Here is a 9,561-nt window from a genome sequence, read left to right on the forward strand (position 1 = left end):
TCCTCTGAGGTTCTCTCCTCAAGCAATTTACACTCTAAAGAAAAAAAAAGTGACATTTCTTTGCTTTATTGTCCAGCTTTTATATTACCTATTGCCTAGTACATCAAGGTCTAGGAGTCCCATTTACTAAAAACTGAACATGTGATATCTGGTGACATACATGGATTCGTACTCTTAATTCTGAACCATAAAGTACACATCACATTTGAGTAGTGCCAGAGCAATGATGCCTGAATTTATAATTCTCTTTCAGATAGAGTGTTGGCCTAACTCACTTAGCATCTAGTGATTTTATGGTTTGGAAGTTTGTTTTTTGGAATATGATGCAGCTGTTCTTTCTGAGTGAAGCTCCATGGGGAGAGGTGGATAAACACATAAAGCTTCTGAAAGCCATCCCAGATCCCTCGAAGTCAGCTCTCAGCTTAATGTCTGGGTCAGAAGTATAACCAAGTTAGTTTTGGTAATTATTCATGAGTTTTCAGAGACTCATGGTCAACATTCCCAACCTGCATTTGGTCCAATGCAACTTTATGAGGCTAAATTCTAAGCAGATCAAAATACATGAGAATAAAAAGCTCAGCCTCGAGAACTGAGGCTTACAATGGGTTATACATAAGGTTTTTTGTAGGAGCAATTAACAGTGTTTTATTTCTTTGATTTACCAAAACACGAAGGCATTCAAAATCACTCAGTCTTTTTCTTTAATTCATGGAAACATAACAGTAAAGCAAATACACACAGGTGAAGTGCTCTGGAGCTAAATGAAATATGTAGGCTTGCTGTGCAAATCACTTACACAAATCATTAGTTCTAAAAACTTGTATTTTCCCACAACAATATTGTGGACTATATTCTCATCTGTCACATCTGTTCTTCATATCCTCGTTTCTACTTATTTCTTCTTTCCTCTGTAATTCTTCATGTCACTTGAGTGATACTCTTCCAATGGGCATTATGTCAATATCTGAAAGGAGTTCTAGGCTTCAGGTATAAGAGGGGGGTCTGGGGAGAGGGGAGGGTAAGGCCTTTTAGGAACGAATGTTTGCCTTTCCCCTCCCACCTACACTCACTGTTTTCCATGTGTGCCCTTACAGGCCTGTCTGTCATCACTGTGGATCTCAAACAATATTAGGAAAAAATGACTTTGGCTTCAATTTTTTTTTTACCTTGTGCTTTTCTCTTTTATCCATATTTTAGGTCACCATAACATTCTTTAGACCAGATTTATTAGAGTTAGAACTGGAGCCCAGGTCTATTTTGGAGAAAGAAGCCACAGAAGTTTTTGATGGATGTTAAATGAGGAGTCATGAGGGAAGGAGAGGAATCAAATACGCCTCTTCACTTTCTAAAATAGACAAAGAGAGGGACGGAAATATCATTTACTGAGATTAGAAAAAACTTAGGAGGGGTGGATTTTGGCAAGAATATCAAATGTCCAGTTTAAGATATGTTAGACTTGAAATGATTTAGAATGGAAATGTCAAAAAGGGAGATTGAATACTAAGGTCTGGCGTCCAGACACAAGCTCTTGACCACTTTATACCAAGATGGAGGGATCACTTTTTAAAACGTTCCTCTTTTTTTTTTTTTTTTTTTTGCAGTGCGTGGGCCTCTCACTGTTGTGGCCTCTCCCGTTGCGGAGCGCAGGCTCCGGACGCGCAGGCTCAGCGGCCGTGGCTCACGGGCCCAGCCGCTCCGCGGCATGTGGGATCTTCCCGGACCGGGGCACGAACCCGTGTCCCCTGCATCGGCAGGCGGACTCTCAACCACTGCACCACCAGGGAAGCCCACGTTCCTCTTTTATATGTGACCAAATTATTTTCAGTAATAGTTCTGATATGAAGCAGTTAATAAAAAATAACCAGAAAAAGTGCAGGGAAACATTTCGTATCGAGTATTTGTATTTCTAGTACACAAAAAGAAAAAGTAATGGAACAATACTTTTTAATTATATTAAAGTATCTTGAGAAAGGTAGAATAAATTATACCTACCTATTGTTTTGCAAACATAATGGATAATGACATTACAGTTTCTGTTTTTGAACCTTTTGTAAATTTCTCAAAGGTTTTATGAAAATATGTGTCTTTATCACATATGTTTCATTCAATAACTAGGACAGCAAAATTTGTCAATATATCTTCCCCCCTAGATAATTGAATAATTCTTTTTATTCATTTTATTTTCACAAAACTTCTTTCACATGAAGCAAAAGATACACAAAGAGAACTTTAAATATAATGATAAGTTTGGGGTAGATTCATAAAAATCCCATTTCATAATAAATTCCAGAAATTACAATAATGTTCATGTCTTTGTTTCTTCCAGATTGATTCTAGTGGTTTTGAAATATTTCTGCAGTTGAAAACTTGCAAGTCTGAATTAAAACATCAAGTGGTCACATCGAATGACAGAACTGGAATAACTCAAGTTCTGTTTCTTCATCTTTATAATTACTGTGCTATCACTGGTTATTTGGAATCTACTATTTAAAAGCAGGAATATGTTGTACCATTGGATTTGGAGAGTGTATGAATCAAGCTCAAACTGTTTTTAACCTTTATGAAATTAATCTTGAAACTGATGTGTCTAGGTGACTCCAGGTACATCAGGGGCTGACTGTATAAGAGTTTCCCCAGTTAATTTCCATTAGAATATATTCTTTATTAAAGGGTATGAGATTAAAATGTACTAGTTTGAAGCTTACACATACATTATTGAAACTCAACAATCATCATAGCAATTGTTTAGAACTTAATCCATCAAGTTTTGTTGGTTTGTTTTTTTCAGAGAGGAGTATTTTATCACTGATGTTTAAAATTTCCAGCGAATGGTGATAAATAGCTGACTGTTAGTCTGTTTTGTAATTGTCAGGCAAAGCATCTCTTTATTGTCTGCATCGGGGGAAAATTCTCTGCTGCTACAGTTTTGGTTTGTCACTGGATTGCTAATGTAAATTTAGGGGTTAACAAACGATAGATAGTATTTAAACTCATGGGTGTGATAGGAATTTTACAAGGGGAAGTTTTTAGTGAGAACAAAAGAAGCCTGGAACAGAATCATGAGGATCTCAAAGTTTAGTAGTAAGATGGAGAAAAGGACCAGAAAAGAGTGGCTGGAGAAATAAAATAAATATCAGAAGAGAGGGTTATCACCGAAACCAAGAAAATCGAGTATTTCAAGAAGGAAGAAGTGGTCATATCTGTGAGATTCAGATGAAAAATCAAATAGGAGGACAGTTGAAGAAGTAACCATGAATTTGCAACATGGAGGCAACTGATAACTTCAGGAAGAGCAGTTGCATTAAAATATTAAAATTAAAATGGGTTTAAGTATAAACAAACTGTAGTCTCTGGTTGGACACCTAGAAATCCCAATGAATTAACAAAATGGAAATTGTTGAAAACAGATAACGTTTGTTCATTTAACAAGATCATCACACAGAAAATCAACATACAAAATTCTACAGCTTTGTCATGCAACAGTACCAATTAGAAAATGTGATGAAAAAAATCTGTTAACAGCTACCTAATACATAGGTATACACCTAGCAAGAAATATGCAATACATGTACAAAGAGATATATAAAATTTAACCAAAGGACATAAAAGAAGACTTGAACAAATGGGGCAAAATATTATATTCTTGGATGGGAAAGCATAATGTCATAAAGTTCTCAGGTCTCCTCAAATTAATCTGTGGGTTCAAAGCAATACAACATCAACATCCTGACAGGATGTTTTTGTTTTGTTAAAGTGATTCTGAAGTACATCTGGAATATAAAATAAGGAAAATATCCATTACGTATTTGAAACAGTACAATCATAAGAGACATGCTCCTAGCAGATATCAACTTATACTATAAAGCTACTATAATAAAAAATGGTTTTCTTGGCACGGGAATAATAATAAAATTGACCAATGCAACATAATAAAGACTCTGGGAAGAGACTTAATATATCTATAGAAATTTAATGTGTGGTTAAGTGAGCACTTCAAATCAGCTCTGAAAGGAAGGTGTGTCTGACACCACTGGGGCGCTGCCCTACATCCTCTTGGCTTGACCTCTGATTCCAGCCCAGTGCTGGGGCACTGTTCTGCACAGGTTTTGACCTCCTTGCTATCAGCTCCCCATCATAAGTATGTGCTGAGTATCTCTTGCTTCCTGTCCTGGAGCTTCTCTGATAGTCCCACGTGAGCACACTTGACCGTGATCCACGCCACATGAAGAGGGATGGGAGTTAGTGGATGAATTCTTCTCTTTTTTGAGATTCAATTGAGTCACATGTTGTAAAGCACCTCAGAATGTCCCTCACTGGGTACCTAGTCCCCTGAAGCTGTGGCACACTGGATAATACTTGAATTGACTTTCAGTGCTTCTCTGTTGACCCCCCTCTGTTACTCCTGCTCCTTGAGAAGACACTCTCAAAAAGTAAATAACCTCTGTTCCAGACTCTGCTTTTGGAAGGAACCCAGACTAAGTCAGATGGACCATGTAGTCAATGGTGTTGAGAAACTGCCCCATAGGAAAAAGAATAAAGATGTATCTCTATACATCAACAAATTCCACAAAAGTTAAAAAGTTAAATGTAACAATAAAACCAAAGAAAACATGAAAGTATTTGAAAACACTACCCAAGTGGAGGCCCACTCTTCCACTTCCATTTTCTCCTGTGCATCTTTTAGCCTCTTTGTCAATGTGGTTTCATTTGTTCTATCATCCAGATATTTGTCAAAATATCATGTTTGCTAAAGGGTTCTTCTCATTTTTAGTATTGTTACAGATTTATTATCTTCTATATATCTTCCTTGTATTGCAGTTGGATTTGGGGTAGGCAGCTGAAATAAATGCAGATATTTAGTCTGCCATTTGAACCCATAATATTTTCAATTTTGCGTTAGTTATATCTTTTGTTAACAACATAAAGCTGTATTAAAAAGTCTAATATGAGAGCCTCTGACAAGTAGAATTGTATCAAACTATGACTATTTCTACTCACTAATTAAGCTATTTTCAGTTGTTCTGCTGAAATATGTTCCGATATTGCACAGTCTTTTTTACAGTATTTTAGAGCTGGTAGGTCCTAAGAGATCATTGAATACCTGGATAGCCAGCTTATGGCTTTATGACCAAATTAGTCTATGCTTCCCCGAGAGTCTGTTTTAAAAGTTACATGAATTAGCATTTATGTGCTACTAGGCTAGCAGTTCCTAACGATCTACCAATACCTAATTAAATTAAATAGTAAGTAATAATTATTATGTGGTTTAATACAGTGTAATAAATTTTATAAAGAACTTATGAAAAATTAAATAGACATGAAAAAACCACCACATACATTTGGCTGATACTTTATTTTTACGTAAAAGTCTACGCTAAGCAAGTATACTCAAGGCTCATCATTACGTAAGTTCATATGGTTTACATTTACCTAGATATCTGTTTAAGTGGCTTGTCTTTAAACATTTTATGTTCCTAATATGTAATCCAAACACTTCATTTAAAATTAATCAACATTGTGGCCTTGAGAGCAAAAGATTTTTCTCAGATCTCACTTGTAGACCTGTTCTAAGGTTCTCATTTTCTCAACTAGAAAAAAAAATCAGGAAAATTTCTTTCTTTCTTTATCTAGATATAGATGATTTTGAGTGTTAAGTGAGTAATATTTAATTAAATAGGGAAAGGCATAGGACAATTTAGGCTACAAAGTTTAACGTTTTTTATATATTGATATTTTTAAAATTATTATAGAGTCAAAAGAAGTTGCAATGATAATACAGACGGAGCCCCGGGACCTTTTATCCAGTTTTCTCCAATGGCTACTTCTTGCATAACAATGGTACAATATCAAACCCAGTAAATTGACATTAGTATATTGTGTAGTCATAGTTCTATGTCATTTTATCACATGTGCAGATTTGTGCAACGACCAATGCAGTCAAGAAAGAGAACTATTCCCTCACCATGAGGATCTCCCTTGAGTTACTCCTTTACACTCATCCCCCCTTCTCACCCCACCAACTTTCCTTAACCATACCTAACCCCTGACACCCCCCTAATCTGCTCTCCATATCCATAATTTTATCGCTTTGAGCATATTACTCAAATGGAATCACATAAGAGGTGACATTTTGAGATTGGCTTTTTAAACTCAGTGCTTAAGAACCATCCAAGTTGTTGCATGTATCAAAAGTTCTTTTTATTTATTTGATTTTTCCTTGGTATGGCTCTTTTAATCCCATGGTATGGATGTACCACTGTTTGACCATTCATTCATTGAAGGATATTTTCATTTTTCCAGTTTGGTGGCTATTGCAAATAAAGTTGCTATGAATAGACATGTACAGGTTTTGTGTGGATATAAGTTTTCATTTCTCTGGGATAAATGCCCAGGAGTGAGACTGCTGTGTTATATGGAAGTGTATGATTAGTTTTTTGTGTTTTTTTTTAAGGAAACTTCTTAACTATTTTCCATACTACATTCCTATTAGCGATAGGTGAGAAATTCATTTTCTCAGACTTTTTGCCAATATTCGGTATTGTCACTATTTTTTATTTTAGCTGTTCTGATAGGAGTGTAGTCATATCTCAGTATAGTCATATCTCATATTCACTTTGCATTTCCCTGATGGCTGGGGATGTTGAACAATTTTTCATGTACTCATCTTTCTGTCCATAAATCCTGTTCTGGGAAATGTCTCTTTATATCTTTTGTCCATTTTCTAACTGGATTATTATTATTTTTTATTGTTGAGTCTTGAGAGTACTTAAAATTTATTAGATATGAGTCCTTTGTTAGAAATGTGGTTCATAAATATTTTCTCCCAGTTTGTGGTTTGTTACAAGCTACACCTTTCACTCTTTTAACAGAGTCTTTGACAATGCAAAAATATTTTAATTTTGATAGTGTGCAACTTACTAATTACTAATTGTTTTTTGGGTGAAGTCTAAGAATTCTTCACCAAGTCCTAGGTCCTGAACATTTTCTCGTATATTTTTCTTCTAAAAGTTTTATAGTTTTATGTTTAATATTTAAATCTATGATTCATTCAGGTTAGTTTTTGTATAAGGTGCGAGTTTTAGATTAAGCCTTATATTTTTGGCTATGAACACTCAACTGCTCTACTCCCATTTGTTGAAAAGAATATCCTCACTCCATTGAATTGTTCTGTATTTTTCTTAAAAGTCAGTTGACAGTATTTTTGGATTATTTCAGGGTTCCCTATTCTGTTCCATTGATCTAAATGTCTGTTCTTCTGCTAATAATCTCACCATCTTGATTAGTGTAACTAATAAGTCTTGAAATTGGGTGGACCAATTCTTACCATTTTCTTTTTCTTTTTAAAAATTGTTTTAGCTATTCTATCTAGCTCCTCTGCCCTTCCATACATTTTATAATAATCTTGCATATATCTCAAAAAATCTTGCTGATATTTTGATAGGAATTGAAGCAAACCTGTTTATCTATTTAGGGAGAATTGGCATCTTTACTATGTTCAGTTTTCCAATCTATGAACATGCTATGTCTTTCCATTTATTTAAATCTTCTTTGATTTCATTCATTAAAATTTTGTAGTTTTCAGCATATAAGCCCTGCACATGTTCTATTAGATGTACACTTTTTCTTTCTCTCTCTCTCTCTCTCTTTCTTAGCTATTGTAAATGGTACTCTTTTGGTTTCCATTTCCATTGCTAGTAAATAGACACAATTGATATTTGTATGTTGATCTTATAAATTAACATATGACACTGCTAATTTCACTCAGTTTTATGTATGCCTCATGGTAACTACAAAGCAAAAACTTATGGTAGATACACAAAAGATAAAGAGAAGGAATCAAAGGATACCACCACAGACCACCATCAAAATCACAAAGACAGTAAAAGAGGAAGAAAGGAAAAAAGGAACTAAAAATCAACCAGGAAACAATTAGGAAGATGGCAATAGTAAATCCTTAACAATGAGTAATTACTATTAATGTGGATTAAACCCTCCAATCAAAAGACATAGAGTGGATGAATGGATAAAAAACCAAGACCCAGCTATATTCTGCTTATAAGAGACTAACTTGAGATTTAAGGACACATACAGACTGAAAGTGACAGGATGGAAAAAGATATCCCAGGCAAATGGAAATAAAAAGTTAGCAGGGGTAGCCATATTTATATCAGACAAAATAGACTTTAAGTAAAAAAGTGTAACAAGAGACAAAGAAAGTCATTAGATAATGATAAAGGGATCAGTCTATCAAGAGAATATAACAATCATAAACATATTTGCACACAACATTGGAGCATCGAAATATACTAGGCAAATATTAACAGATCTGCGGCGAGAAATAGATAGTAATGTAACAATTGAGAGGACTTCAGTACCTCACTTTCAATAATGAATAGGTCATCTAGACAAAAATCAGTAAGGGAATATTGGGTTTTAACTATATTTGGACCAAATAAACCTAATGGATGTATACAGAATATTTCCAACCAAAAGCATTAGAATACACCTTCTTCTTAAGCCTACACGGAATACTCTCCAGGATAGATTACATGTTATGTCTCAAAACGAGTCAACAAATTTAAGAAGGTTGGAATCATATCAAGATCTTTCCTGACCACAATGGTATGAAACTAGAAATCAATAATTGGAGGAAAAGTGGAAAATTCACAAATATGTGGAAATTGAACAACACACTCCTGACCAACCAATGGATCAAAGAAGAAATCAAAGGAGAATAAAAAAATATCTTTAAACAAATGAAAGTGGAAGCACAACATATCAAAACCCATGGGATGCATCAAAAGCAGTTCTAAGAGGGAAGTTTATAGCATAAACACCAATATTAAGAAAAAAATCTCACATAAACAACTTAACTTTACACCTAAAGGAACTAGAAATAGAAGAACAAACTAAACCCAAAGTTATCAGATGGAAGGAAATAACAAATATCAGAGCATATGTTGGTCAAAGGGTACAAACTTTCATTTATGAGATGCATATGTTCTGGAGATCTATGAACAGCATGGTAACTATAGTTAATAGTAGTGTATTGTATACTTGAAATCTGCTAGGAGAAATAGCTTAAGCATTCTCACCCCACACACACAATATAGTAACTGTGTGAGGTGATACGTGTGTTAATTAATTTGATTGTGGTAATCATTTCACAATATACTATATGCTTATCAAATCATTATGTTGTACACTTTAAATATACACAATTTAATTTGTCAATTATACCTCAATAACTCTGGAGACATTTTTTAAAAATTAAAAATGTAAAATTTTTATTTGATTCTTTTTTTACCTTTTATTTTTTTGCTGAGACTTTCTATTTTCCATATGTTTCAAACATATCTGTAATTGATTGTTAAAGCATTTTGTGATGGCAACTTTCAAATTCTTATTAGGTAATTAATAACCTGTATCATGTTGGTACTGGTATCTGTTGATTGGCTTTTCTCTTCCAGATTGAGATTTTCCTGGCTCTTGGTATGACAAGTAATTTTTGGCCGAAACCTGGACAGTTTGGGAATTGTGTTGTGTGACAGATTCTGTTAC

The sequence above is a fragment of the Aethalodelphis obliquidens genome, unplaced genomic scaffold (genome assembly GCF_003676395.1).
Source record: "Aethalodelphis obliquidens isolate GAN/ISIS:26980383/991018 unplaced genomic scaffold, ASM367639v1 scaffold32, whole genome shotgun sequence".
Classification (NCBI taxonomy): domain Eukaryota; kingdom Metazoa; phylum Chordata; class Mammalia; order Artiodactyla; family Delphinidae; genus Aethalodelphis; species Aethalodelphis obliquidens.